The sequence below is a fragment of the Pongo abelii genome, chromosome 5 (genome assembly GCF_028885655.2).
Source record: "Pongo abelii isolate AG06213 chromosome 5, NHGRI_mPonAbe1-v2.0_pri, whole genome shotgun sequence".
NCBI lineage: Eukaryota > Metazoa > Chordata > Mammalia > Primates > Hominidae > Pongo > Pongo abelii.
In genome coordinates this window covers 151,311,261-151,322,669 of record NC_071990.2, presented here as the reverse complement: position 1 = coordinate 151,322,669, position 11,409 = coordinate 151,311,261, and the positions used below count along the sequence as shown (strand labels likewise).

Genomic DNA, 11,409 nt, shown 5'->3' with positions numbered 1-11,409 from the left:
TTGACAGATAAGATCTCTAAACCGCTGCTAATCAATCGGTCCTGACTCAAGAATTTCTTATCTGCCTGATTCAGAAAATACAGATGCTGGAAGCTCACCGGCTTGTTCGGGGAAAGGACGCTAAGCAAGAATAAAATTTTATTTCAAAGCGCCAAAAATCTCGAATTCTGAGGTCCACAGCGAGGTTTCCCACAGCAACTCACAGTTGTTCCCTTCTGAGAACGTAGCTCCGTGAAATGCGCATCCCTACTCGGTCCAGAGAAATAGATCAATGGGAAAAAGGATTGAATCAACCAAGTAGGCTGGGCGGGAGAGAGCCTTAACCCACGGGCGCGGGTGAGTCGTATGAGCAGGGGCAGGCGGGAGCGACGTGGGGCGACGCTCACTAACGATCAGAGCGGCGCGCGACGCAACGAAGCGCGAAGGCCGCAGGCTGCGCGCTCCCTCTCAGCAGCCGGGCGGGCAAAAGCCCCCAGTCCTCGGCCCCCGCGCAAGCGACGCCGGGAAATGCCCACATCCGGGAAACCTGTAGCGGAGTGCGGCGTCGGCGACACTGAGTGGAAGGCAAAATGGCGGCGGCGGCGGTGGCCTGGTGTTAAGGGGAGAGCCAGGTCCTCGCGACCCCCGCGACGGGCCGCGCTGGCCCGCGGCAGCCCCGCCGTTCCTCTCCCCGCTCTGCCCCACCAGGGATACTTGGGGTTGCTGGGACGGGCTCCGGCCGCCTCAGCGTCCGCCCTCAGGCCCGTGGCCGCTGTCCAGGAGCTCTGCTCTTCCCTCCAGGTGGGTCCGGGGCTGGCGTAGCGGGTGCTCTCCTCCCGTGCTCGAGTTGGCGGGGCGGTGGCCGCCGGGGCCCACGCCCATCCCCGCTGGCGAGGGTCCAGACGTTGCTGTGGACTGGCGGGCAGAGCCGGCACGCTGCGGGCCTGACTTGGCTAGTTGCATTGACCCGAGCTGAGCCCTGCCCTGGGGAAGCGAGGGTTGGCCGCGCCCGGTGCTGCAGGAAGAGCCCCAGGCTTTTCGGCCTCGGAGGTGCAGGTTTGGCTGGGTTGAGTCTGTCTCTCTGGCGGCCTGTCTCCCACCCCACCCCCAACACGCAAGTCGGCGGTGTCCAGGAGGGAAGGAACGGGAAAGGTGGTTCTGAAGGAAAATTGCAGTAAAAGAGCTACAGTTCTTTGGATCCCAGAGGGCCTTGATCCTGGGTATACTTTGGAGAAATCCTGGGAGTCTCTTACGTCTAGTTCAGTGTGATTTTAGGTTACTGTTCATAGTTGGAAGAGGTGGGAGAGATGGAAAGGTCTTTATGGAGTAGGAGTGTGTATATAAATACAGCAAATGAAGGAACGGCAATTAAGGAAACAGTGTTTTTTATAACCTGAAATGGCTTGTAGCTCAATGAATGCCTCTCAGATGACTTGATTTATCCCCCTTCTGACTTCTCTGTCAACTTCTAAGGGAACAAAATTTAATGTTTGTCAACTCATATGTTAATACGGCTTTTAAAACATGTATCATCCTCCAGAAGTTATTCATAAATCTAGTGAACAATAAGTATAATCTCATGCACAGAAGTAATATTGTATAACTCCAGTTTTGGAAATGGATTTGAATGTTAGCGATCATGAAACTTGTCTGAACTTTATGAATTATTTATTGAAGGTTAAAATTTTTTATCAAATTTCCTCCGTGAGGAAGAAAAGGTAGGACATTATAATTGGAATGAATGTTCTGTGCTACGAAAACAAAGCTTATCTCTGACGGTAAAATGGGGTAGTTGATTCCCTAAGGCAGTGGAGGAATTTGAACAGTAGAAGAAGTAGCATTGTGTTAGTCCAGTTGGCTGCTACTGCAAGAAACTAGATCATGGTCCATGCTTGGAATGGCACATTCTATGCCTAAATATTGATTGAATATGCCTTGCTGCTCACCAAAAAATACTTCTACTACATTTTTAATGTATAATATCTGGCTTTCATTGTGTAGGTCGTTTTTATTTTTGTTGTTTTTATTGCAAGTCCTTGTTCTATATAAATAGTCTTGGAACCGTTCTAATCCTGGTTATTTGGTTATTTTAGATGTTTTATTTACGTTAATGGGAGATTGTTATACATCACAAAAGTATTTAGTCATTGAATAACATTTTCGCCAATTAGAAACAGCAGTCATTTTTCAGCATGAAGATACAGTGTTGCTTTCACTTTTGATCCGACAATTATTAGAAAGTGAACTGAAGAAAATGTCAGTATGCAGTTTCCTTTAAAGATGGGAACTCGCTATGTTGCCTGCGCTGGATTCCAACTCCTGGGCTCGAGCAAATCCTCCCACCACAGCCTTTCAAGTAGCTGGGACTACAGGTGCACTACTGCACCCAGCCAGGGTACCTTTCTGATAAACTTAATTCAACCCAAGTTAACACTTTGAAATCTTATGTAATGTTACCATTTTTTTTTCCTAAGTTGGACAAACTAATCAATGATACTTGTTTGTTGATGCTTGTATTTTTGGTGAGGGTCTGAACTTAAAAAAAAAAAAAAAAAAAAATGGAGATTTGTCATACCCAGGCAGTTTGATTCCAGAGCTCTTACTTTAACCATGAGGTTAAAAGTCATTGAAAGTTATGGAGTAGATAGGTGACATGATCGGAATTAAGACGAATCTGGCCCCATCGTAGTGTGGGTTAAAAAGGTAAGCAGTTTTGCTTTGAAGAATTATTTTAAAAATTCTTTTTGCCTAGTAATAATTTGAATTTTCACATGTCATAGCAGCAAAGATTGTTGAGATTTAGTAATGCCAGTATTAACCATGCCTTGTTGTGGGGATTATAAAATTAGTATAACTTTCTAGAAGGCATTCTGACAAGTATCAGAATTTTAAATATGTATTCTCTTTGATCCAGCAATTCCACTTCTGGGAATTTAAGAAAAATGCTCAGCAATGTGTGCACAAGAATTTTTACTACAGCAATTTTTTTTATTAACTAATTTCATTATGTGCAAGGAATATGCTCTATGTATATTATACATATGTTCATTTTATTAAACTGTGAGGCATAATAAAATGAACATCCATGAACTTACCACCTGAACTCAGAACAAGAATATTACCAGTATAGTTGAAGTTACCAGTTTGCAGTATTATTTCACATTAGCAAAAAAATGAGGAACAACCTAAATGTCCATCAGTCAGGGATTTATAAGTAATAGTACCTCTAGCCGGGTGCGGTGGCTCATGCCTGTAACCAGCACTTTGGGGGGCCAAGGCAGGCGGATTACCTGAGGTCTGGAGTTTGAGACCAGCCTGGCCAACATGGTGAAACCCCATCTCTACTAAAAATAGAAAAATTAGCTGGGTGTGGTAGCGCGTGCCTGTAGTCCCAGCTACTTGTAAGGCTGAGGCAGGAGAATCACTTGAACCCGAGTTGCAGTGAGCCGAGATGGCACCACGGCACTCCAGCCTGCGACAGAGTGAGACTCCGTCTTAAAAATAAATAAATAAATAAATAAATAATAGTAAATCTACATGATGAAATTCAATATCAGGGTATTTAAAGGAATAAGGTTGAACTATCATGCTTTCTCAATTCTGAAATACCACTAAATCTAAGATAAGCCATCTATTTAGTAGCAATTTTTTAGCTGGAAGAAAGTAAACATAAAGTTTTATTAATAATAGCATACATTTATTCATTCAATTGTATACCATTTTCGTCTGTCACAATAAAGTTTGAGTCTCAGCCTTATTCACATTCAGAATCTAGGATTCTTCTGAATTACTTTGGTTAGTTAATGCAACATCATGATAACAGGCTGCTTTTCATAATGCTAGTTAATTATCTTAACCTATATTTTCTTTATGATTGTGTGTATAATTTTAAGGTATATTGAAGAATACTGGGGTTTTGCTTTCCTTTCCTTTTTGCTTACTTAGTTTTTTTTCTTCTTCTTCTTAATTGAATTGCCTATAGCTGGAAATTAAACAGCTTCTTCTGAAGATAACTCCAAAAGTTTTGGCAGATTTTTGAGTCTGTCATACCTTTGAAAATTCTGTGATCTTGCTTGAATTTAATAATTACTTATGCGTTTAATTGCATTGTCTATTGAATGACAGTTTGAGTGCACAATACTATATCACAATGGAATCTTTTCAGAACATTTTGTGGACCAGGCATGGTGTAATCCCAGTATTTTGGGAGGCTGAGGCAGGAGGAACACTTGAATTCAGGAGTTTGAGACCAGCCTGGGCAACCTAGCAAGATCTCCATCTCTATTTACAAAAATAATAATAGCTGGGCGTGGTAGCTCATGCTTGTAATCCCAGCACTTTGAGAGGCTGAGGTGGGTGGATCACATGAGGTCAGGAGTTCAAGACCAACCTGACCAACATGGCAAACCCCTGTCTCTACTAAAAATACAAAAATTAGCCGGGTGTGGTGGTGGGTGGGTACCTGTAGTCCCAGCTACTCCAGAGGCTGAGGCATGAGAATCACTTGAACTTGGAAAGCAGAGGTTGCAGTGAGCCAGAATATGACACTGCACTCCAGCCTGGGCAACAGAGTGAGACTGTCTCACAAAAAAAAAAAAAAAAAAAAAAGTAATAATGATAAAAGAAAAAAAGAGGCCGTGCGCAGTGGCTCATGCCTATAATCCCAGCACTTTGGGAGGCCGAGGCAGGTGGATCACCTGAGGTCAGGAGTTCAAGACCACCCTGGCCAACATGGTGAAACCCCGTCTCTACTAAAAATACAAAAATTAGCCACACATGGTGGCACATGCCTGTAATTCCAGCTACTTGGGAGGCTGAGGCAGGAGAATCGCTTGAACCCGGGAGGCAGAGGTTGCAGTCAGCTGAGATTGCGCCATTGCACTCCAACCTGGGCAACAAGAGAGAAACTAGAGAAACTCCTTCTCAAAAAAAAAAAAAAAAAAACAGAAAAAAAGAAAAAACATTTTGAGCATCATATATGATGCTGCCAATGAAAATATTACAATTGTCTGGGTATGGTGGCTCACACCTGTAATCGCAGCACTTTGAGAGGCCAAGGCAGGTGGATCACCCGAGGTCAGGCATTCGAGACCAGCCTGGGCAACATGGTGAAACCTCGTCTCTACTAAAAATACAAAAAATTAGCCGGGTGTGGTGGCGAGCACCTGTAATCCCAGCTACCTGGGGGACTGAGGCAGGAGAATTGCTTGAACCCGGGAGGCGGAGGTTGTAGTGAGCCGAGATGGCACCATTGCACTCCAGCCTGGGCAACAGAGGGAGACTCTGTCTCAAAAAAAAAAAAAAAAAGAAAATAATACAATTGAGGTAACAGAGATTTCGACTTTTATGTATGGTTAAGTTAGGCATGTGCAATGACTGCTACTCTAGAACTTCTGTGCTTTGGAGGGGAGGTTGGACCTTGATTTATTTGGAAGGAACTCTCATCCATTGTTTTAATTATCATCCTTGGCCACCTGTGAAGTGTGTGTTGGGTGAGTATTCTCTTGTTGGAAGGTACACATCTTTCTCAGCTAGCTTATTGCTCATAGAAGTTGGGGGCCCAAGGGTTGATCTTAAGATATACTAAATTTATTTATTTATTTATTTTTTCTGGGACAGTTTTGCTCTGATGCCCAGGCTGGAGTGTAGTGGCACAATCACGGCCCACTGCAGCCTCGACCTCCTGGGCTCAGTTGATCCACCCACCTCAGTCTCTCCAGTAGCTGGGACTGCAGGTGCACACCAACATACTTGGCTGATTTTTTCTATTTTTTGTAGAGATAGGGTCTCACTTTGTTGCCTAGGCTAGTCTCAAACACCTGGGCTCAAGAGATCCGCCCACTTCAGCCTCCAAAAGTTTTGGAATTACAGGCATGAGCCACTGCACCCGGCCCTAAATTTTAGAAATATTAAAATGTAGAAAAGCATGCTTAGAATCAAACAAACATGATACTGGCCTTGGCTCACACCTGTAATCCCAGCACTTTGGGAGGCCAAGATGGGAGGATTGCTTGAGGCCAGGAGTTTGAGACCAGCCTCATCAACATAGCGAGACCCTCATCTCTATTAGAAAAGAGAGAATAGAAGATATATGGCTCGGCGCAGTGGCTCGCGCCTGTAATCCCAGCACTTTGGGAGGCCAAGGTGGGCGGTTACCTGAGGTCGGGAGTTCGAGACCAGCCTGACCAACATGGAGAAACTCCGTCTCTACTAAAAATAGAAAATTAACCGGGTGTGGTGGCACATGGCCTGTAATCCCAGCTGCTTGGGAGGCTGAGGCAGGAGAATTGCTTGAACCCGGGAGGTGGAGGTTGCTGTGAGTCGAGATCACGCCATTGCACTCCAGCCTGGGTGACAAGCGAAACTCCATCTCAAAATCAATGAATCAATCAATAAATAAATGAAAGAAACATGACACCTAACTGTGGAAAGATGGTCACAGTATTATGTTATTCTTTTGCTAAGAAATTGGGCCCTGAATAGCGATAGAGCCAAGATTCATGGGTCCTATGGTCCACATGCCCAATAATCTCTTAATCAGGTCCAGATATGGTTCCTCTTGGTCCAGGGACCTGTGAAGTAATGTGTCCTGTGTGCTGCGTGTGTGCGCACTCTCTCTTCTGTCACTCACTGTGTCTCCTCTCTATCTCCCTTCCTTTTCTCTTCCCCTTACTCACCGCAGTACACAAGGGCCACAGTAAGCGCTCTTCCTAGAAAAAGAGAATAATGGGAGATAAGCAGCAAATGCTGATCTATAATCTGAAATCTCCTAGGCAGCTTCTGTGTAAGCAACCAGCCCTGGAGGTAGGGGAGTTTGGACCCTGATTTATTTGGAAGGAACTCTCCCATCCGTTGTTTTAATGATCATCCTTGACCACCTGTGAAGTGTGTAGTGTACCTTCCCTTTGGAACATACAAATCTTTTTCAACTAGCTTATTGCTCATAGAAGTTGGGGGCCCGAGGGTTTTAAATTTTGAATAGACAAAAAGATTTTTTTAGTATGAACTTGAGATGATTTAAGAAAAAAAAAAATTCTTTTTGTTTTTTGAGATGGAGTCTCACCCTGTCACCCAGGCTAGAGTGCAGTGGCACAATCTCAGCTCACTGCAACCTCCGCCTCCCAGGTTCAAGCAATTCTTCTGCCTCAGCCTCCTGAGTAGCTGGGACTACGGGCACATGCCACCACGCCCAGCTAATTTTTGTATTTTTTAGTAGAAATGAGGTTTCACCGTATTGGCCAGGCTGGTCTCAAACTCCTGACCTCGTGATCCGCCTGCCTTGGCCTCCCAAAGTGCTGGAATTACAGGCATGAGGCACCGCGCCCGGCCAAAAGATTTTTTTTTTAAACAAAACAGTTTCTTTAAAGTTAGTAAGCGTCTTCCGATCTGTTTGGTTTCCATCAGTTCTATGTGTCAGTAACCACAGTCGAAGTTCACCTGTATTGGTAAACTCATCCAAAGATTTAAGAGCGTCTATTCCTCCTCCTCTCATTTGGTTGTTTGAGGCTATTAGGTTTGACGGGAAGGCTACATGTTTAATATGGTCTTAACCACAGAAGCACTAGTTAGCTAAGGGGTTTCAGTGGGCATCTGTGCTCAGTCTTTTAATCCTGCCTCTAGGGGTCTAAGGGTCTAAATGCAAGCTGCTTTTCCAATCCTTCAAGGCTTTAAATTTCTGAACTTTTTCTATTCTATTCTGTTTTTGCTTTCAAATCTGCTACTTCCTTCTTGAACTCATCATTTACTTATGATATTTGCTAAATATCTAATAGCAGCCAATATTCACTTCCAAAATCCTCTTTACCAAACTCTTATAAGACTACAAGGTCAGTAGCCTCTTTGTATGTTCACTGACCTTGTAGTTGTATGAAAAGTTATTATAGGCAACAGCTTTACCAGATATTTTGCCACTATAAAACATGATCCTCCATCTTTCCAGCCTCCGGTATCTGTTTCCTCTCAGCCCTCAATCTGACCACTAAGGCAGTATCACTAAGGCAGGACTGCAAAGGTTTTTATTGTAGCAGCACCTCACTTCCAGGTACCAGTTTTCTGTATTAGGATAATGAAACACTGAATATACAGTTGGACGATGGCCAGATCATATATAAAACTAGAACTCTGACCCATGACCTATGTAGCAATAGGCCCAAACAGTCAGGACTTGGTCAGTAATTGCCAGCTTCCGTAATTTTTGTGCCTACTTCCAATTCGGGACAACTCAGAGAAAGCCAAATATGCTTTCCAAATCAACCACATAGGATACCCTGCTTCCAGTGTCGACGAAGAGTCAAACTCTGTAAAATATTTTAAGAGATCTATTCTAAGCCAAATATGAGTGGCCATTGCCCGATGACACAGCCCTCAGGAGCTCCTGAGAACATGTGCCCAAGGTGATCAGACTACAGCTTGGTTTTATACATTTTAGGGAGACATAAGACATCAATCAGTATATGTAAGATGTACATTGATTAGGTCCAGAAAGGAAGACACCTTGAAGCAGATGGCTTCCAGGTCATAGGTAGATTCACAGATTTTCTGATTGGCAGTTGGTTGAAAGAGTTGTTACTGTCTAAAGACCTAGAATCAATAGAAGGGAGTATCTAGGTTAAGATAAGGGGTTGTGGCCAGGCACAGTGGCTCACACCTGTAATCCCAACACCTTGGGAAGCCGAGGCAGGTAGATCACGAGGTCAGGAGTTCGAGACCAGCCTGGCCAACATAGTGAAACCCCATCTCTACTGAAAATACAAAAATTAGCTAGGCATGGTAGCACACGCCTATAATCCCAGCTACTCAGGAGGCTGAGGCAGGAGAATCACTTGAACCTGGGAGGCGGAGATTGTGGTGAGCCAAGATCAAGCCACTGCATTCCAGCCTGGGCAACAGAGTCAGACTCCGTCTAAAAAAAAAAAAAAAAGATAAGGGGTTGTGGAGACCAGGGTTCTCATTATGCAGATAGAATCAATAGGAAGGAATGTCTGAGTTAAGGTAAGGGGTTGTGGAGACCAAAGTTCCCATTATGTGAAGGAAGCCTCCAGGTGGCAGGCTTCAGAGATAATATATTGTAAATGTTTCTTATCAGGGTTGATTCTCTCCTGGATCAGGCAAAAGGCCTGAGAAAGGAAGGGAATTATCTTCAGAATGTAGATTTTCCCCACAAGAGACAGCTTTGCAGGACTGTTTGAAGATATGGCAAAGAAACATAATTTGGGGTCAAATACTTGGATTTCTTTCAGGGCCTGCCATCTGTCATGTGATACTATGCTAGAGTCAGGCTGGAATTGGGTATCTTATTGCTACAGAGAGTCTGTTTTGTCAGTCTTAAGATTTGTTTTAATGTTAATGCTGGTCAGCTGTGCCTGAATTCCAAAAGGGAGGAGGGAATAATGAGATATGGCCAAACCCCACTTCCCATCATGGCTGGAACTAGTTTTTCAGGTTAACTTTCAAATGCTCTTGGCTGAGAGGAGGGGTTCATTGAGATGGTTGAGGGACTTAGAATTTTATTTTTGGTTTACACCAGTTAGCCCACCTCCAGTTTCCCATGCCAACAACCTACAATCAGAGCATACCTGAAGTCTTCCCCCTTTTTTTAGTATAAAGATTTCCCACTCCCCTACTTGCCTTTGAATCTTTGCCAAGCACAAGTTGACAGTGGCTGACTCCCTACCTATATAGTAAGATCTGATTAAATAGCCTCTGTTTGTTTCCGTCTGGGCAGTCTTTGTCTATTTTCACAGTATTATTTGGCTGTTTTGTGGTAACAAATCCCCAAATATCAATGGCTTAACACAACAGAAATGTTTCTCTTGCTCAGAGTTCAGTGGGAGTCAGTAGGGTTCTCCATGCAGTGGCTTAGGGATCCACCTTCCTTCCATATTGTCAAGCCACCATCTCAGAATGTAACCTACATTGTCATTAAAGCAGGAAAACCGAAGCAAAGTGACTTTTAACTGCCTCAGTCCAGAATTGAGATATGTTACATCTGCTCATCCAGCTTTGGCCAAATCTGGGAAATGGAGTCGAGTACTGTATGTGAATATAGTCTCTGCCACAGTATATTTACCAAAAGCAATTGGCTAAAGATATACACAATTCCTCCATTTCAGCGCTTTTGAAATAAAAAGATTTAGATTATCTTACAATTGAAAATTTTTATTTTATTTTTTTTTTTTTTGAGACTGAGTCTCACTCTGTCGCCCAGGCTGGAGTGCAGTGGTGCAGTCTCGGCTCACTGCAACCTCTGCCTCTGTGGTTCAAGCGATTCTCCTGCCTCAGCCTTCCAAGTAGCTGGGACTACAGGTGCCTGCCACCACGCCCGGCTAATTTGTGTATTTTTAGTAGAGACGGGGTTTCACCATATTGACCAGGCTGGTCTCGTACAATTAAAATAGAAATGAATATTCAAATGTAATGCTTCTGCTATTTCCCCTGATAAATGAAGTGATATTGTTTGATAGAAATAATAGTTTCTTTAAAATAAATCCTGCGTATTTTAATTGCATATATTTAAATAAGAATTTGTAGCAGAACCATTCTAGGATCCAGTCATTTCCTTTCCTTTTTTTTTTCTTTTTTAACTCTCTATTTTGGAAAACTTCAAGAATACACAAAAGTAAAGAGAAAGGCCAAGGCAGTAGGATTGCTTGATGCCAGGAGTTCAAGACTAGCCTGGGCAACATGGTGAGCCCCTGTCTCTAGAAAATAAATAATAAGAAGAAAGAGACTAGTACAGTGAACCCTCATATACCCATTACTCAGCTACAACAGTTTTCAACAAATGATAACTTTTGTCTCATTTATATCCCCAACCCCTTCAGCATACAACCAAATTATTATGAAATAAATTCCAGGCATTATTTATTTTATCCACAAGTATTTTCAACATGTAGATGATAGAAATATGCTTAAAATAAGTTTTCAGTTATTTAAACCTAAAACACATTGTTACAGATATACCGGAACTCAGTCCTTTCTCTGACCTTTGTGCACTCAATGTTAGGAGTTACATCAGAGTATAAGACTAGAATGAATTTCTCTAGTCCAGCGTTTTCTAATGTATACTGCATGGAATGTAAATCTCATGAAATGCGATGGGGGGAAAAGGTAAGATAAGATAAATTTGGACAGCAATACATTCTCTTCTTGTCTTGAACTCCTTGCCTCAAGTGATCCTCCCACCTGGACCTCCGAGAAAGTATTGGGATTACAGGTGTAAACCCCCAGACCCCATTGTCTTCTCATAATTCGCCATGATTATGTAAAAGAATGAGATGTCCGGCTGGGCGCAGTGGCTCATACCTGTAATCCCAGCACTTTGGGAGGCCAAGGCAGGCGGATCACGAGGTCAGGAGTTCGAGACCAGCCTGACCTACATGGTGAAACCCCATCTCTACTAAAAATACAAAAATTAGCCTGGCGTGGTGG

General features: G+C 43.3%; 1 protein-coding gene across 1 annotated transcript in view; it reads left to right on the top strand.

Moving 5' to 3' along the window:
* Positions 1 to 658: 658 nt before the first annotated feature.
* Positions 659 to 11,409, top strand: part of LATS1 (large tumor suppressor kinase 1) — a 67,812-nt gene continuing 57,061 nt past the window's right edge. The window contains exon 1 of the mRNA XM_009242355.4: positions 659 to 780. The gene's annotated coding sequence lies outside the window, so the exon portion shown is untranslated. The remainder of the gene's footprint in view (positions 781 to 11,409) is intronic.